This window comes from Sminthopsis crassicaudata, chromosome 3 (assembly GCF_048593235.1).
Source record: "Sminthopsis crassicaudata isolate SCR6 chromosome 3, ASM4859323v1, whole genome shotgun sequence".
In the NCBI taxonomy this organism is placed as follows: domain Eukaryota; kingdom Metazoa; phylum Chordata; class Mammalia; order Dasyuromorphia; family Dasyuridae; genus Sminthopsis; species Sminthopsis crassicaudata.
Window position 1 is genome coordinate 263,029,031 of NC_133619.1, and position 19,696 is coordinate 263,048,726.

The following is a 19,696-nucleotide window of genomic DNA, read 5'->3' on the forward strand; positions in this document are numbered from 1 at the left end:
TTGAGTGTGTGTTTTTGTTGACTTTGGATTGAAATTTCATCACCTTTTTAACTAAGGATGAAGTATTAAAGGATATGGTCACCAAAGTTCAACCACTGAAAATGTTCAGTCCAGTCACTGTTAACATTTATTCTTATTCCTCACTAAGCAAGGTGTGCCTCTATGACTCAGAGGAGTGGAATGCATCCAGCAATGCAAAAACTTTATGCTATGAGATTACAGAACAAACCTAACTCTAAAGTCACAGATTGTACTGCCAAGGCATAGGAATGCATAAAACTCTCAAATGGAATTAAGCAAAGGAAAATTTGTTCTAGAGGAAAGACATAGAAAGAAGACAAATTAATCTAGGGAGTTTAATAAGATCTTTCTTTACACATTTTATTTATTGGTAGAAATTTCATAAAAATTCTGGTCAAGGATGGATTTCATATCCCCTTCTTATATACTTTATACCTACTATACAGAAATGCCAAATTTGAGATCATAGAAGATTTGAGTATTTTATGCTGATTGAAGTAAAGTTCATTGGTGCCTGCTTGAATTGTTACTTTCTCCAAACACAGTTTGGAGTTTCCAAACTGTGTACTCTATGAACCTTTTAGCAAAAGTGAACTAAATTATTAGATGCCAGAAAATGAAAATATTTTAAACATACATTAGTATTGCTCTTTATTTTCTTAGAAGTATTTCTTGCAAGAAACTAAATGTGGCTACATAAGACAAACTAAAGAAATGATTTAACAAATATATATGTTTGTATTATATACATATATGTTATATATGTACATATATATTGATATTTGTAATAGAGTAACATAGCAAAAGCCTATATATACAATATCCCAGAATTTGAACATTTGGCTTCTAAAAAAATATAATTTACAAGTATTCAAGGAAGTTGAGTGGGGAAACTACCTGCAATAGGTCTGCTTATTTCAAAGATGTTGAATATGACCTAATTACATTCACTAAGACAATAAATGAAAATTATTCTTTCAGTGATGTTCTAGCAAGAAAGAAGCTTTGCTGATAATAGTAGAGTTTTCAAACACTTATGAAGGATTTTATGACAAAAGAATTTCCATGACGCACATATAAAGTCATGAGTATGCAAAAAGGGAGACTGAGATGAAACTGTTTATACTGCCTTTTCGTTAAGATTGAGAATCCAATGCTGCTGATTGTTTTAGTTGTTTATGAATCACAGTCCTCTGAAGGGCAGAGAAATATGTATCTTTAAGAGATACTCCTAAAGATGGTCCTTCTGATATGACACATATTTGGTATTGTTTCACTGAACATAAGCATTAATATCCCAGAAGTAATCCACCCTTCATTTAACGGCTGATGACAGGTCCAATGGCTGAGCAAAAATCAGTTGAAGGAAAGGGAAGTCTTGTCGGAAATAAGATTAATCTTGTAACGAGTGTTCAGCCCTGATAACCCATCTGTGCACAGAACTGCTTTAACTAAAGAACAATTAACCTTCACCTGACAAGCTCTGTCTAACCGTTTTAAGCATCAAACGGACAGAATCCCTTTCCCATAAAGACTAAATAATCAGATTTTAATTCCATGTAAACTTTATGCTTTTTGCAGATGTATATACTGCTGACAAATTCCTGAGGTTGGGGGAGGGAAACAAACAAACATAGTAACAGAGACTACTGACAAATTACATGACTGTTCTCTTTGAACGAATTAAAATTGTTTTTATAAAAAGAAAATGCTTTATAATATTTTAGGCAAACTATTAACATAAAGGAATTTTGAGGTATCTTTTATACATAAATTAGCATATTAACAGCTAAACTATTAAAGGATATATGTTTTATATTGTCTTCTCCATGATTGCTGTGGAATTGTTCCCTTGAGTCATGTATTTACTCTTCCACAAAGTTCTGTGTGACTAATGAAATGCATTTATTTTTTGGACAATTTGTAACCTCAAAACAGAAAGGCATTTTGTTTTCAAATAGTGAACAGTAGCTTCCCCTTGGGGAAACAACCCTAACAATATTTTCCTTTGTACTAATTAGTCCATACTTAATAAGTACAGTTTGCATATTTCCTTTAAAATAAGTAAATAAAAATCCTCACATCAATTGCGTTTATCAGATGATATGTATTAAACTTTATCCATGCTGTGGAGATGAGCATAGTAACACAGTTTTAGAACTTTTTTTATTATGTTTTATTTTAGCTGAGGAAAGTTTCAGAGGAGTTAAGTGACATGCCCAAGCTCACAAGGCAGAAATGAAATTTGAATCCATGTCCCCTACTTCCAAATTTATTGCTCTTTCAACTTATAGTACAATAATTATCAAATGAAGCAAAAGGCAAAACCTCAGTAAATACTAAATTAATACAAAATGTCAATATTAAATTGATATTAAATAATACTAAAAAACTAAATACTAAATATCATAATAAATAATTCAGGGTACCTAACAAAATCCTTCTCCCTTAGTCTCCCACCATCCCATACGCCTCTCCTCACACAAAAATTTATTTACTTTCATAAAATTTTATTAATACAATACATATATACACATATACATATCAGGTAATCACTGGATTTAGAATCTGAAGAACTGAACTTACATCCCTTTGTTACTATTTATTAGCTATGTGACCTTGTATAAATCATATAATCAATGTTTCTAAGATTCAGTAAATATAATAATATCTTCACCATGCACCTCACAGAGCTTTTGTGAAGAAAATTGCTTGTCAAAGAAAAGAGTGTCAATGAAATATTTTTTAAAAAATAAACAATAGAGAAGAGAAGGACATTCACAAGGAGAACTATCCAAGTAGAAGAGGATTGGTATTCTTATGGATCATTAGTTTCATCATGAAATATTTTAAATTGTACACAATGAAATTTAGAGTATCATATACTCATATATACACACACACACACACACACACATATATATATATATATATTATGCAACCTTCTATTTTGTTCTTTGTATATTGAAATGTTAATTATTATGGATTATAAAGTTTATATAAAGTTATAACAAAAAATGAAAAGAGAACCAAGCAAAAAAAAATGTCTTGTGGACTTTAAAGCAATGTATAGATGTGTTATTTTCTTAAAAGAGGCATTCTGGAAAAGTTATATTAAATCAAATTTGTATTTATCAAATCGTAAAAAAAAAACCTGTAATACTGAGCACCTGAAGTCACTCTGCTATAAGTATTTTTGTAAAGCAAAGTCATTTCAAAATGCACACATTCTTTAAGGGAATTTTTACACTTGGAATTTTAAGTATTTAGTTTTATTCATTAAACAATTTTTTCATTGAAATATTTATTAAAACTGTTTTTATTTGAGATTATTGTTCAGCTGTGTTAGCTCTACATAAATACTGTCCATGGAGTCTTCTCAACAAAGATGAGGTGGCTTGCCTTTTCCTTCTCCAGTGGATTAAAACAAACATAGTTTAAGTGACTTGTTCAGAGTTACACAATTAGTAAGTATATGAGATTGGATTTGAACTCAGGTCTTCCTGACTCCAAACCCAACATTCTATCCACTGAATCATCTAACTGCTTCCTTATTTGAGATAGAAATCCTCAAATTATATAGAACAACAAAGGAGTACATGTCACAAAAAAAAATAAGTTTTAAGACATTTCTGTCCCTCTTCTGAAGAATGATTTCTGAAATTGTAGTTTGACAGGTCATAAAGCAGAAGGAATGCTGCTTTAACCTTTTGTTTGATTGGTTGGAGAGTGATGATTCATCTTAATTAGTGGGGAACTTCTCATATGAAAACTCTCTTAACCAAACTCTAGAGTGAGTTTGAGTGAGATGGACAGCTCATCTGTAAAACAGTCAGATATTTGGAAGTACACAGAAGCTAATCAAGTCATCCCATTATCCAACTATTATAAATTAGAAGCAGAGCTGGAGTTCAGAGTTCTATCTTCTTGTTTCCAGTTTTACCCCTTTATCTACTATGTTAGCTTTTCTTAAATTTTTCAGTCTCTCTATCCCATAATATTGTTAAAAAGTAATAAGGGATCCAAAGAGACCTTTTATTTACATGAATTATATATATTGATACCTAGTTTATTTAAAATTAAAACTAATATATTTTAAAATATTTAAGTAATATTACCTACATTCTATGTTAACACATACATTTTTAATGAAAAAACTATATTTTTCAAGACAAAAAATGATAAATATATATATATGAAATTCTTTTATATATTTTTGCAAATCTATTTAATGAATTTATAGAAGACAGATTCTCCTGTTTTGATATTCAATCTATTGTAATATGTTATTTTGATTGAAATATATGAAGAATAACTGGCCTCACATATCTGTATTTAGAAAAGGGAGTATTATTTTAATAAGCAAATAATGTCAATATTATTTTGAAAACAATTTAGACCTTGAGGACTCCTTAAAATGGTTTCAGGGAGGATCATATTTTATGAATCTCTGTACTAGATCAGGATTGCCTTTATAGAATAAAGTCTATTTTAACATGATTTTCCAAAACAATCACAAAAAGCATTGGTTAAATGTCTACCTTGATAAGGTTTCAAAATCTTCAAAATAGGATAAACTTACAATATCACTGCCCAGCTGCTACATATAGAAAAAAGTAGACCCTTTTTCTGAAAAATCAGAGTGATATGATATAAGAGAATAGAAAACTAAAGTAAAAATAGACAATGTTGACATTCTTTCCCTCAGGAAATAAAGAGTAACTGCCTAAATGTCTTGATTTTTGTTTTTATAGAGGTTATTAGACATGTCTAATGACATCAAAATTGTGTGGGTTTTGTTTTTTGTTTTTGTTTTTTGTTTTTTTGTTTTTTAACTTATTAGTGGATTGCTTTTCTTTTTAGGAACATTTATACTGTTTTTTAATCCCCAATCATCAGTTCTTTTCTCCACTTCAACATATACATCCACCTAGTTGTCAAGTATCATCATTTCTTATTATGCCATATCTCACATGCACTTCTTTCTTTCCAATCCTATGTGAATCATCAATCATATCAAGTTAGATTTCTTCTATTTAACCTCTGAACCATTGTTATACTGTGGCTTTCATTCTTTTTTCTCTTCTCCAAAAATTTCCAAAACATTTTTTCTTCATACATAGCACTAACTATATCACTATCCTGCTTAAAAAATCTTTAGTAATTTCCTGTTGCTTACCAAACAAAATACAAACTCTGAGCATTCAAGGTCTTAGGGCTAGCCTACTATTCCAACTTCATGTGTCTGTGTGTCTGTGTTTATGTGTATGTGTGTGACCTTGTTTTATCCATTCTCTTCTCCAGCCAAATCCTGTACTCTTAAGGCTCCAAGAATTTGAACACACTATTCTGAATATCCAGAGTGGAGTTTTTGTCTCTTTCCTTCCTTTATTTGTAAAGACAATGTAGTATAAAGAGGACTGAACTTGACCTCAAAAAAAATTGTGATCAGTTCCTGCTTCTAGCTTTATTACTGGAGTAACCACAGAATTTTAATTACAATCACCTTATCTATAAATTTGGAAAATAGTACCTGTAACAACTGTCTCACAGGGTTATTGTAAAGTTCAAAACTAATAAGGTTTACAAATATTAGTTATTGTTTTTATTTCCAGAACTCACAAACATATTTGTTTGCATTCATAAATTTAGGCAAAGATCTAACTTCATTTTGAGAAAATGACCAAATTAAGGCCCATAAATAGACTTTTTATTCATGATACTAGATTAGTTGACTTGTATTCCATAACTTAATTCATAAATTTTCTGTTATTTTATTTATTGTTTATTTACTTATTTTAATTATAATTATTACTAATTTTATTAATTATTCATTTATGTAATAATAAATAAATTGTTTATTATTTATTATTAAATCTTTTCTATTTAATATTCTTTTCCAAGGTGAATAAACAAAAAGTTTCCAATTTTTTTCTATGTAACAGATACTGCCTCTTCCCTTTCTCACATGCTTACCATCCTAACCACCTCTCCTCTAGATTATTAGCATAGTCTCATAATTAATTTAGTGCTTACACTTAATTTAAACTCATAGAGTTGCTGGAAGGATCAAATTAAATGATAAGGAACTGTTTTTTAAAAGTGTTATATAATTGTTAGCTAGTGTTATATTATTTTACTATTCTTCTCTATTCTGTCCCTGCTCCAATCCATTCTCCATAGAGTTACCAAACTAATTTTCCTAAGTTACAATCTATAATTTCCTTTCTCAAAAGCTTTCAATAGTTCCTCAGTCTCTAGAATAAAATGCAAAAATTTTAACCTGACATTCATGCCCTTCTTCCCCTCTCTAGTCTTGTTCCACCTCGACTATGTGGCATCAGTTTACTTTTCATTTCTCTACTTTACTTCTTTCCAGACTGTCTGCATTTCAACCAAACTGAGTTCATTTCTATCCCCTCTATTTAACATTATACCTTCCACTTTTGTATATTATCACAATCTACAACAATATGGTTGTGATAATACCATATGATAATACCATGCACCCCCTCCCTCTACCTGGATAAAGAATCTTTATCTTCCTTCAAGGTTCAGATCAGTTCAACCCCTAAAGAGAATATGTGATCCTTAATGGCAAAGGATGTTTGATTTGTCTTTGTTTCTTTAATGCCTAGTAAAGTATTTTATTGGTTTCTTAATATTTATTGATTTAATTTGAATTTAATTTTTAAATTCTTGCTATTTGAAGATGGAAAATATTTTTTTAGCTTACATGTTTACTTCTTTGGCAAACACTGAATTGCTACTACAGCAATAACCTTGATGATAAGGAGTTTGTAGACAGATACTTCCTTTGTTCATTTCCTACATAGATAACCAGCCAAATTATGGGAAGAGCAATATAGGAATGGTTTCAATAACAGCTTCCTATCTTCTAATTTGTGGTTTTATTTTCTATCTTTTTGTTAAAAGGAACTACAAAAATAGATTTCAAGAGAATGAGTTTTTATATGGAATTAATTATATAGGCAAAAACCATTATATTCCCATAGACTTTTAGAACTAAAAGCTCTTCCCCTAAAAGTTCTTTCCTGTTGTGCATTTGCCAGCCAGAGGAGGGAATACAAAGGACTCATACAATTCAGAACTTTAATTAAAAAATCAAGTGACAACAATAAAGTTAAAATGACTTGACAAAAACAACACAGTGAATTAATTAAAAGGACAAGGTGACAACTTGGGTCACAGATGTATCAATTTATTGCTCTTCCCACCAAGTCATCACTGTATGGGTGTATATATGTGTGTGTGTGTGTGCATGAACATTCACATGCACATGTGTAGTTGTGGGTACATGCATGTATATATGTGTGAATCTTTCCAGGGACAAATTGGTCTTACTTGTTTGTTAATTCTGATCCATTTTTCATTCTTTCTCCATATTATTGTCAATATTTTCTGATTCTATTTGTTTTAGACAGGTATTTTCTTTTAAAAGAATACTAATGGCATTTCCAGTGCCAAAATGACAAAGTTAGGCAGGAACTCCTGGAGATCTCATGAATTCCCTTTTAGAAAACCTTAAAAATATCTAAGCCAACTTAGGAGTTTAGAAGTACAGCAGGTCTGCCTCAGTGGTGAAAGGGGAATTCAGTAACCAAACAGTAGTAACAGACCTCACTATAGGGGACCTAAAGCAAGGCTTCAAGCCCCACATCAATAACCATCAAGAACCCTCTCTTTGCAAAACAGCAGCCTCAGAGGCAAGCCAGCAGTCCCACACCAGCAGCATAAGAGCCCAGTCCAAGTGCAGACCACCAGGGAGGTCCTGCCACAATTGCTGACCAGTAGCAAGGCCCCTTCCTGGAAGCCTGCCAGTAGGGAGACTTCATCTAGGCATAGCCAGTAGAGAGGTTCTGCCTTCCTAGTAAATCAGAAGCCAGACCTCACCACGAAGGAAGGCCAGAAAGAAGACTTTACCCCCACCATGGCCAGCCAATAGGGGCCCCCATACCTAGTAAAAGCCAGTAGGGACACTCCTACCATCTCTAGTGCAAGTCAATAGCTAGGCCCTTAGACCCAGTGAAAACCAGCTGCAAAGCAAAGATCTTGGACAGGAGAAAAAGCCAAACTCACATATAAGTACAAAATAATAAAATAGAAAAAAATTAAGCAAAAAAACATAAAAATTTGACTATAGAAAATTGACTATAGTTATAGGGAGGATCAAGGCACAAACTTAAACAGGGGACAATAGTGTCAAAATGTCTACATGGAGAAGCATCAAAGAAAAATGAAAATTAGTCAGAAGCCCAAAAAGAAGGATTTTTAAAGAGAAATAAATAAGAGAAGTAGAAGAAAAATGGGAGTGATACAAGGGAATCACAAAAAAAAAAAAAAAAGTCAACAGCTTAGTAAAAGGAACACAAAATATGAAAAACGTTATACAAAAATTCACTTAAGAAAACAACTCTTTAAAAATGGAAATGGTCAAATGGAAAAAGAGATACAAAACTTTATTAAAAAAAAATAATAATTCCTGGGACAGTTGGTGCAATAGATTGATCACCAGCCCTAAAGTCAGGAGGACCTGAGTTCAGATCTGATCTCAGATTCTTAATACTTCCTAGCTGCGTGACACTGGGCAAGTCACTTCCTCCCAATTGTCTCAACAAAAATAAATAAATAAATAAAGATAATTCCTTAAAAATAGAATTGGGCAAATTGAAGCTAGACACTCCATGAAACATTAAGAAATAATAAAACAAAACCAGAACAGAAAAAGAAGGAGGAGAAGGAGGAGGAGGAAAAGAAGAAGAAGAAGAAGGAAGAGGAGGAGGAGGAGGAGGGGGCGGGGGAGGAGAAGGATAGGATAGGAGGGGGGAGGAGGAGGAGGAGAAAAGTAAATGGATATAGAATTTATTTTATCATATAGAGAAGTAAAAAAAAGATGAAAAGGGAAATTGGGAGACTGATAGAAAGGAAAACAGATTGGGGACCACAAATAAAACACTTTTGAATAGGGAAAGGATGACATGTAAGAGAGAAGAAAAGATAAATAGGAGAAAAAGAAGATGGAGGGCAATGCACATTTAATGTGAATGGAATGGACTTACCCATAAAACAGAAGCAGAGAGCAAAATACATTAAAAATCAGACTCCTGCAATATGTTCTTTATAAGAAATACACTTGAAGTAAAAAGATATACACAAAGTAAAGATACAGGGTTTGATCAGAATCTATTATGCCTCTGCTGATGTTAAAAAAAAAAAAATCAGGGGTAGCAATCATGATTTCAAACAAAGCAAAAGCAAAAAACTGATCTAATTAAATGACAAGGAAGGAAACTATCTTGAAAAAAGGTATCATAAATAATGAAGTAATATCAGTGCTAAATATAGTATATCTAAATTTTTTTAAGAGAAGTTAAATTGGTAACAGGAAAGAAGGGACTATACTAGTTAGGAATCTCAAATTTCCTCTTTCAGAATTAGATAAATCTAACTAAAAACATAAACAAGAAAGAAGTTAACTTAAATAGAATTTCAGAAAAGTTAAATATGGCAGCTCTGTGAATAAAAGTGAATGGGAATAGAAAAGACTCTACACTTTTCTCAGCAATACAGAGCAGAAATTTCACAACTAAATGCAGAAAAGCAGAAATGTTAAATGTGTCTTTTCCAGATCATAATGCAATAAAAATTACATTTAATAAAGGACAGTAATAAATAAATTTAAAATATATATCTGAAACTAAATAATCAAGTATTAAGAATAAATAAGGTAAAAAGCAAATCATAGAATCAATCATAATTTCATTAAAGAGTATGATGACAATGAGACAGCACACCAAAATTTGTGGGAGGCAAAAAATATAATTAGGAGAAAATGTATATCTTTAAACACCTTTGCCAATGAAATAGATGGACAATGATTTGGATATGCAACTAGAAAAAAAATTTTAATCCTCATTAGAGGACAATTTGGAAATTCTGAATATTAAGGGAGAAACTAAAAAAAAAGCTGAAAGCAAGAAAACCATTGAATTTACAAATAAAACTAGAAGCTAGTTTTATTTGGAGGATGATAATAAAATGAATAAACCAATGATTAATTTGATTTTTAAAAGAAAAGAAGACAATTACCAGTATCAAAATTGAAAGATGTGAATTACTAGTGAAAAGGAAATTAAGGTAAATATTAGGAGCTCTTTTGTCTAATTACATGCCAACAAATATTATCATCTAAGTGAAATGGATAAATATTTACCATAAACATGCCCAGATTAACAGAAAAGGAAATAGAATACTTAAATAATCTCATTTTTAAAAAAGAAATTGAATAAGCTTTCAACAGAACTCTCTAAGAAAAAAACCCATGGTCAGATGAATTCATAAGCTAATTCTATCAAATATTTAAGAAAAATTAATCCCAACATAATATGGAAAAATAGGTGACGTTTTCCTATCAAATTTCTTTTATGATTCAAATATGATACTGATACCAGGAAGAGCAAAAACGGGGGGGGGGAACCCTACAGGTCAATTTCCCTAATGAATATGGACACAAAAATTTTGAATAAAATTGTAGCAAGGAGATTATAGCTCTATATCACCAACATCATGATGAGATGGAATTTGTACCAGAAATGCAGAAAGGATAAGAAAACTATCAGGATAATTGATTGAATCAATAACAGAAAATTATCAGGATAATTGAGTGAATCAATAACAAAACAAATATAAATCATAAGGGCCTCAAAATCAAGATATATAATGAAGTTTAAATGAATTGATAATATTTTGTGTGAAGAAAAGAAAACTTAGGAGGACAAAATATTTTTAGGAAACTATTCTGCATAAGAGGGTTTAAATTTATTCTGCTTGACTTTTGAGAAAGGGAATCGTAATTAATTTTAAAATAACTGCATTCTCTTTTCCTACTTTGTTTTGTCAGCAACACACTAATGTTAATTAATGTGTTTAATTTTATATATTGCTATTTTCTTTAAATAATTGTTTAAACTAATTTTTATTCTCTTTCTAGATTTTATGAATAAAGCAATAAGGAAATATTTGTTGTTGTTTTTTTCTTTGCCTATTCTTATTCAATCAATTTTTTCTTGTCTTATGACTATAATTAGGATTTCTAATACCAAAATAATAGTAAAGGAGATAATATATATCTTGCTTTCAAAAGTTCTCTAATTTATCTCTTTATATATAATTCAGACTTGGCTTATATGCTACTTGTGTTATTTATTGGAAGATCCATTTATTTCTGTATTTTCTATGTGCCCTCTTTTAATAATTAACAAAGTTTGATTATTTATATTGAGGGACAAGCATAGGATGGGGGCTCAGAAGCTATAGTATTTGAAGTCACAGGTCCTAAGGTTTACTCCTAGAACCTGAAACATAGAAGTACTCTCCCACCTCCTTCCTAGAACCTCGCTTGCCAGAGGAAGACTGGTTAGTAGATTGAGCTGAAAGGAAGTGCTAGCATTTTGGAGGAATAGTTAAATTTTATTTTATTGACATGTAGTTACAAGATTAAGTTGAAAAGGAAAAAAAATTAATAAATTTGAGAACTAGGTTAAGAGAAGCCCTCAAGATATTTTATGTGTCGTGCTTCAGATATAAAAATTAGACTCAAACTTGGTTCTATATAATGATAGCACCATGTACTGTAAATCAAAAGATGTAATAGCTTGAGCCTCTATGTCTATTTTCTATAGCATCTAAAGTACAAAGAATTCAGTTATAAAAGCTTATCTTCATGACACCTCCAACCTTTCAATACAAGAATGATGATGTCATTCCTCTCTTAGAGAATTTTCAGGGACTTCCTCTTTCCTTCATAACAAAACAAAACTCTTTGGTGTGGTATTTGAAGGACTCTATAAATCTAGTCAACATCTAGATTTTCAAATGTATTTCATCTTCATCCCCTCTGTCTTTATATTACAGACAGATTGGTCTAGTAGTTACTCCCCAGCTTTAACATTTCATCTCCCATTGCTGATTTTGTATAGACTATCTTCAATGTCTAAAGTATATACTCTCCTTGCTTTTATCTCTTAAATTTCTTACTTCAAGATTCAAAAGTAATGATATTTCCTATGGGAATCCTTTTCATATTTTCCCAGTTATTAGAACTCTCTGCATCCTGAAATTTTATACTTACTTCTCTGTATATATGTCATATCCACCCAGTAAACTATTAGCTTCTTGAAAGCAGGGGATATTTTATTTTCATCTTTGTATTCTTTATGCTATTTCTCAGGCCTCATGCTTCTTGGCTTGTATATAATATTTGATGCTGTTAACCATCCACTCCTTCCTTCTTCTCCCATCCTAAAATATCAGAACATTATTCTGTTCTCAATCCCTTAACTGTCAGATGGACTCTTCTCAGTATCCTTTACAATCTATTGCTCATTCCCTAGATATGAATTTACCACCTGAGTTCTCTCTTAGGACCTCTTTTCATTTCTGGACTCTTTTTTTTAGAAAATTCTGGTCCCAATGCTTCAACTAGTCAATGCTAATAACATAAATTCAGCCTTCATTCTCTTTTCAGTTCCAATCCTGTTTTTCCAATTTAGCTATTCATTTCACCTGAATGTCTCACAGACATACCAAACTCCATTTTCCCAATACAGAACACACTACTATTCTCAAAAAAAAAAAAACTCTCTTCCTTGCAACTTTCCTGTTCCTGTAAAAAATGCCAATGTTATTTTTACATTAAAAGAATTTTTGATGCTCTTTTAAAATATATTATTACCACTTACTAAAGTAGAAGTTCTCTCTTCTTAAAAAAAATGTATTTAAGCAAAACTAATCAACACAATGACAGTGTCTGAGAAAGTATGGCTTACTCTGAAGTTCTTTACAAGAAGTGAAAAGATATCATTATTCATGTGTAGTAAAGATTCATCTTTGCTTTGGTAATCATTATGAATTCTTTCAAAGTTGTCTCCTGTTCTCTTGAAAGTTGCCCAGTATCATACAACTAGTAAATCTGTGGAGCAGGATTTTAAATCATGTCTTTCTAACTTCAGGTTTAGTGTTCTATGTATTGAACAATCTAGCTGTCAAGTTTATACAAAGTTCCCTTTGGGAAAAAACAAAATAAAATGAAAAGAATTGCTGGGGATCAAGTGGGGTAGGAATAAAAAAGTAGTTTACTTATTGAAATAATAGAGGAAGAATTAGTTAATTAGATTTTAAAAAGGAAATAGGAATTAATATGTGAAATAAAACTCCTAATATAAAGAAACATGAAAAATGGGGTCAAGGTAGGGGCAGAGTGGAGTTAGTGAAAGAATAAGGTGAAAGAACAGGATTGCTTTAAAGTAATTAAACAAACCTAGCTGGAGAAACAAAGTACTGTCTTTATAGAGAAAGAGAAACAACAACAAAATTCCTGAATTCAGAAAAAAATATCACAGTAGAGGCAAATGGAACAAAATTTAAACCTTACATTCAAAACTTTGATGAATTAAGCAACCTAATAAAACAAACAAAAAAAAAGTCAGATTAATAAGAAACAAAAAACCCACAATCTATTATTCATTAGAAACATACATCAAATCAACTATGACAGACTTGGTTCTTTTCAGTGGTTCAGTGATCCAAGGTAATCCCAATAAAGTTTGGATGGAAAATGCCCTTCCCATCCAGAGAAAGAACTATGAATTGATCTTTTGTTCTGATTTGTTTTTCCCAACATGATTCATAAGAAAATATGCTTTAAAAATTTAATGTACATATATAACCAAAATAAAAGTTTTTACATGTAACTGAGGAAAATAAAAACTAAAAAAAAAAAAAAAAAAGAAACATACATCAAAAATAAATAATATACATAGAATGGAAAACAAAGGCTGGAATAAAATCTGTTATGCATCAGGTGAATCAAAAAAGAAAAAGGAGAAGTTAGAATTATACTATCAGACAAAGCAAAAATAAAAAATAAACTATAAAGCAGGAGAAATGAAGAAATGATATTGTGCTCAAAAAAGCATAAACAGCAGATCAATATCAATACTAAACTTCTTTGCTCTAAGTATCTTAGCATTTAAAGTCATAAAAAAATTAATTAAAATACAAAAGAATAGAATAATACTGCTGGGTAGTTCAATAGATACAATGCCAGATCTAAAGTCAGGAAGACCTGAGTTCAAATTCAGTCTCAGACATTTACTATCTTTCTTATCTTGAGCAAATCATCTTCATTTTGTTTCTGATTCCTTATCTGTAAAAGTGAGCTAGCAAAGGAAATAACAAACTATTCCATTATCTTTGCCAAGAAAATCTTATATGGGCTCATGAAGGGTCAGAGATGACTGAATAAATGAACAATAACAAATCCAATATTAGCAAGAGACTTTCTTGTCCCCTCTCAATTACAGACATAAAATTTAGCAATTTTTTTGAAAAACACAAGCAAAAGGTACTTATTACATCCATTAAATAGAGCCAATAAAGAATGTTTGTTTATCAGTACCATGTGGAATGTTTACAGGATTTGGCTGTGTACTAGATTCCAGAAATATTGCAGATTAATGCAAAAATTTAAATAATGAATATGTCATTTATGGGCCACAACAAAACAAAAAGCAATCAGTTCAGGAAGCACAAAAAAAAAAAATTCATAGTCCCAAATGAAGTCTTAGGAATGAAATCCTAAATTATTAATGGGTAATATAAGAAATCACAAAAACAATTTTAAATTATGTGAAAGAAAATTATAAACAAAGAAATTTCTGAGATGAAAATAAAATAGTTTGGAAGAGAAATTATATGTCTAAATAGAATAACAAAGTGGAAAAGAGTGGATTAATGAATAAAACATGCATTAAAAATTAGAAAGTTTACAAATTAAAGTCCAAAACAACCACAAAAGATGAACGATTGAAAATTAAAGGAGATGGTGGAATTGTAAACTGATCTAATCGTTCTGATAAGCAAATTGAACTATGTCCAAAGGGTTATAAAACTGTGCATGTCCTTTGATCCATCAATACCATTACAAGTCAGTATCCCAAAGAGATCAAAGAAAAGGAGAAAGGATCTATATGTACAAAAATATTTATAATAGCTCCTTTTGTAGTGGCAAAACATTTGGAAATTGAGGGGATGCTATTCACTTGGGGAATGGCTTAACAAAGTGTGATATATCACTGTAATGGAATACTATTGTGCCTTCTCAAGCAGAAGGAAAAGAATAAGGAAAGAAAAAAAAATGAAACTCAAGATATTTTTTAAATGTTGAAAATGTTTTAAAAATTAAATGAAAAAATAAAATTAGAGAAAAAATAAAAATTGGAAACTACAAACTACAGAAATTATAATTAAAACTAAACATTCATCTTATGGAAAGTCTTAACAAAATTGATACTCCTTTACCCTAATTGATTAAAAAGAAAAGGAGAGAAAATAAAAGAAACAATATAACAAAAGAACAAGGCAAAGTCACAAAAATAAAGAAGAAATTTAAAAGAATAATGAGAATCTATTATACAATTATAGAAATTTATACACTAACAAAATTGAGAATACAAAAGACCAAATGGCGCCATTAAAATCTAATCTCAGAGGGGAAAATAGTACTCCCTATAAACTACCAAAGAATAAATTTCTGTTCCTGATTGAATCTACCTAACTTTTTAAAGATAATTAGAAACAATATCTTACAAATTATTCTCTAAATTGATACAGAGCTCTATCAGAAGCCATTGATGAGACATATATTCAGGATACCTAAACCAAGGACAAATTGAGCAAAGAACTATAGGTAAATACCATTAATGAATATTAATTCAAATTTTTAAATAAAATCCTCACTACAGTGGTTCAGCCAAGAAATCACTTGTTATAATCAAATTGGATTTAAATCAGGGATGCAAAGATGTTTCAACATTAAGAAAACTATCAATCTACTTAATCACATTAAAAACAAAAACATTCAAAATCACTATTATTTCAATGGATGCAGAAAAATATTTGACAAAATATAATATACACTTATTTTTTAAAATACTACAAAAAATATAAACATAGAGGGATTTTAATATCTTAAAAACATCTATAATCACATGCAATGGCATTATAACAGAAGCTTTCTCAAAATATGGTGAAATAAAGAAAACAGGCATGTGTTAGTTTCTTACTAAGTGCTAAGTCGGTACTTAACAATTCTCTAGTTCATGAATCTTTAGTTCAAACCATTAAAAGGAGTTTATACCTTTAGACTTCTGAAAAGGAGTTTACACATTTAAAGGAGTTTACACCTTTAAAAGGAGCAAGTTCATTGGCTGTAGTTCTCACAAGCCCATTCTCTTTAATGATAAAAGAAGGCAGCATTGAGTCTGAAGAGCAGTCTAAACTGAGATATTGAGTTGGGATGGCAGTCTGGATTGAGTCAAAGAGAAGACGTTCTGTGGATCCACAAGTCCAGCAATCCCACACTTTTGGAGGCAGTACATGCATGCCCACTATCTCAATTATTATTTGATATAGTTCTAAAAAACACCAGTAATCACAATAAGACAAAAAAATCAAAAGTATAAATTCAAGCAAAGAGAAGATAAAACTAAATTTTCTAATGGCATAATGCTTTATTTTAAAACCCAAGGGAATAACCATAAAAGATCCAGGATACAAAGTCAAGAACTATTTATTAAATTCCTATTATGTGCTGGACACTGTAAAACGGCAGGGTTACAAAAGCAATAAGTAAACCAACTTCCATTTTCAAAGAGATTACATTGTAAAGGGGATATCATATATCTATATATACACATTTTGGCAGCTGATTTTATATGGTGTAAGAGAGAGTGAGAAGGCCAGGATAAGATGAATATTACAAACATTGAAGACTAGAAGGCTGATTACTTTTTATTCAAAAAACGGATTTGAAGATGAAAATAATGACTTCAATTTTGAATATTTCTGACACATCAAGTTCAAATCATCTAAAGCAACTAGTAATGTGTGATTGAAATTCATGGAAAAGGTTAGGAATTAATATATAGATTTGAGATTTTAAAATGTTTTATAAGGATGATGAGCTATCAAAGAAAACTTATAGGAAGAGTTAAACAGGTAGGGGATGGATCAAGCAAGGGTAATGTTATGAAAATCCAGAGAGGAAAGTAGGAGGAAAAGTCAATCAGTGGTGTAAAATGAATCTGCAAAGTAAAGGATGAAGACTAAGAAAAGACCATCAAATTTGGTGGTTAAGAAATGACTATAGACAATTTTCAGATGAAGAAATTAAAGCCATTTATACTCATATAAAAAAAAATGCTCTAATCACTACAGATTAAAGAAATGCAAATTAAGACAACTCTGAGGTGCTATTTCATACTTCTCAGATTGAATAAGATGATAGGATAAAATAGTGATAAATATTGGAGGGGATGTGGAAAAACTGAAATACTAATGTATTGTTAGTGGAGTTATGAAATGATTCAACCATTCTAGTGAGCAATTTGCAACTATGCCCAAAGGGCTATCAATTGTACATTCCCTTTGATCCAGTAGTGTCACTCCTAGGTCTGCATCTTTTTAAAAATCATTTTAAAAAAAGGGAAATGTTTATAACAGCTCTTTTTGTAGTAACAAGAAATTGGAAATTGAGTGTCTGCCCATCAAGTAGGTAATGGTGGAATAAATTATGGTATATGAATGTAATGGAATACTATTTTTCTATAAGAAATAATGAGAAAGTTGATATCAGAAAAGCCTGGAAAGACTTATATGAACCGATGCTAAATGAAGTGAGCAGAACCAAAAGAACATTGTGCACAGTAACAAGATCATGTGATGATCAACAATAATGAATGTATCTCTTCTCAACAATACAATAATTCAAGACAAATCCAATACACTTGGGATGGAAAATACCATTAGAACCTAGAGAGGAAAAATTATGGAGACTAAATGTAGATGACAGCATAATATTTTCATATTTTTTTGTTTGTTTACTTGTTTGCTTATTTTTTTCCTTTTTCATAGTTTTTCTCTTTTGGTCTGATTTTTCTTGCATAATATGACAAATATATGTTTAAAAGGATTGTACGTGTTTAACCTATTTCAGATTTCTTCCTAACTTAAGGAGTGGGAGGCAAGGGAGGAAGTCAGAAAAATGTGGAACATTAAAATCTTACAAAAAAATGAATTTTGAAAGCTATCTTTATGTGTAATTGGAAGAATAAAATTGAGATAAATAAAAATAAATAAAGTACATACATGCAAAAAAAAAACCCTAGTAATTTTAGAGAGTGTTTTTTTAATTAGGGAATGAAACATAATAAATTCATGTTAATTTGGTACACAGACTTTATAAAACATAGATTACTTTGAGACATAAAATATTAATATTTAGAGAATTCTGCTGAGCTACTTCAACAAAAAGTTTTTGACTTATTGGTGAGTCATCTTTAATTTGTATGGGTAATACATACAATCAATAGGGTGCTAAAGAGAATAAAGAATCAACTTTGAAGCCAGAAATACAGTTTCAAATCCTGCCATGTGAGCATGGGGAAGTCAACTTCTCAGAGCTCTAGGTCATTCTTTAGCATTATCAATTGCACAGAAAGTGTAAGTGAAACAATTCTCATTTTAAGGCAAATATTATTGACCACATCAATAACAAAAACAACAAAAATAATATGATTATATCAATAGATACAAAAAAATTATGATAAAACATAGCATCCATTCTTTTTAAAAACATAAAAAAGGATAGGGATAAATGGAACTTTCCTCAAAATGATAAGCAGTATCAAAATAATTTTAAAAAGACCAAATATTATACAATGGGGACAAACTAGAAGCCTTTCCAATTGTATCAAGATTATTTGTCATTCTACTATTAATGTTAATTATAACAATAAGAGAAGAAAAATTGAAATAAATAGATGATGAGGAAACAAAACTATCATTTTTTAAAGATGACATGATGTTATATTTAAAGAAGCCTAGAGAATCAATTTAAAAAAACTCATCAAAATTAACAACTTTAGCCAACCTGCAAAAATAGAAAATAAATCCATACAAATCATCAACATTTTTTAATATCACCAACCAAACCCAGCAGGAAGAGATAGTAAAAAAATTCCTTTTAAAATAGCTTCAGAAAGGATAAGATATTGAGGAGTCTACCTATCAAAACACATAGAATCTATATGAACAAAATTACAAAATCATCTTCACAAAAATACAGATCTAAACAAGTAGAGACATATTAATTGCTCATGTGGAGTTAAATCAATATAATAAAAATGACAAAATTCATCTGTAAAAGCAATAGTAGGGGCAGCTAGATGGCGCAGTAGATAGAGCACCAGCTTTGAATTCAGGAGGACCTGAGTTCAAAGCTAGTCTCAGACACTTAACACTTCCTAGCTGTGTAACCCTGGGCAAGTCACTTAACCCCAGCCTCAGGGGGGAAAAAAAGAAAAAGCTGGGAAATTATAAAATGAAGTGAGCAGAACCAATGGAACATTGTATACTATAGCAACAATATTTTAATGGCAATCAATTGTGAAAGACAGTAACTCTGATCAATAAGAATGATTCACTATAATTCTGAAAGACTCATGAAGAAAAATACTATTCACCTCCAGAGAAAAAACTTATGAATTGTGAGAATAGATTGAGGCATAATTTTTCATTTTATTTTTCTTGGGGA

The 19,696-nt window shown here is 30.6% G+C and overlaps 1 protein-coding gene across 3 annotated transcripts in view; it reads right to left on the reverse strand.

Annotated features, from left to right (window-relative positions):
* Positions 1-19,696, reverse strand: part of ERG (ETS transcription factor ERG) — a 130,575-nt gene that overhangs the window by 100,608 nt on the left and 10,271 nt on the right. The gene's annotated exons all lie outside the window — the stretch shown is intronic.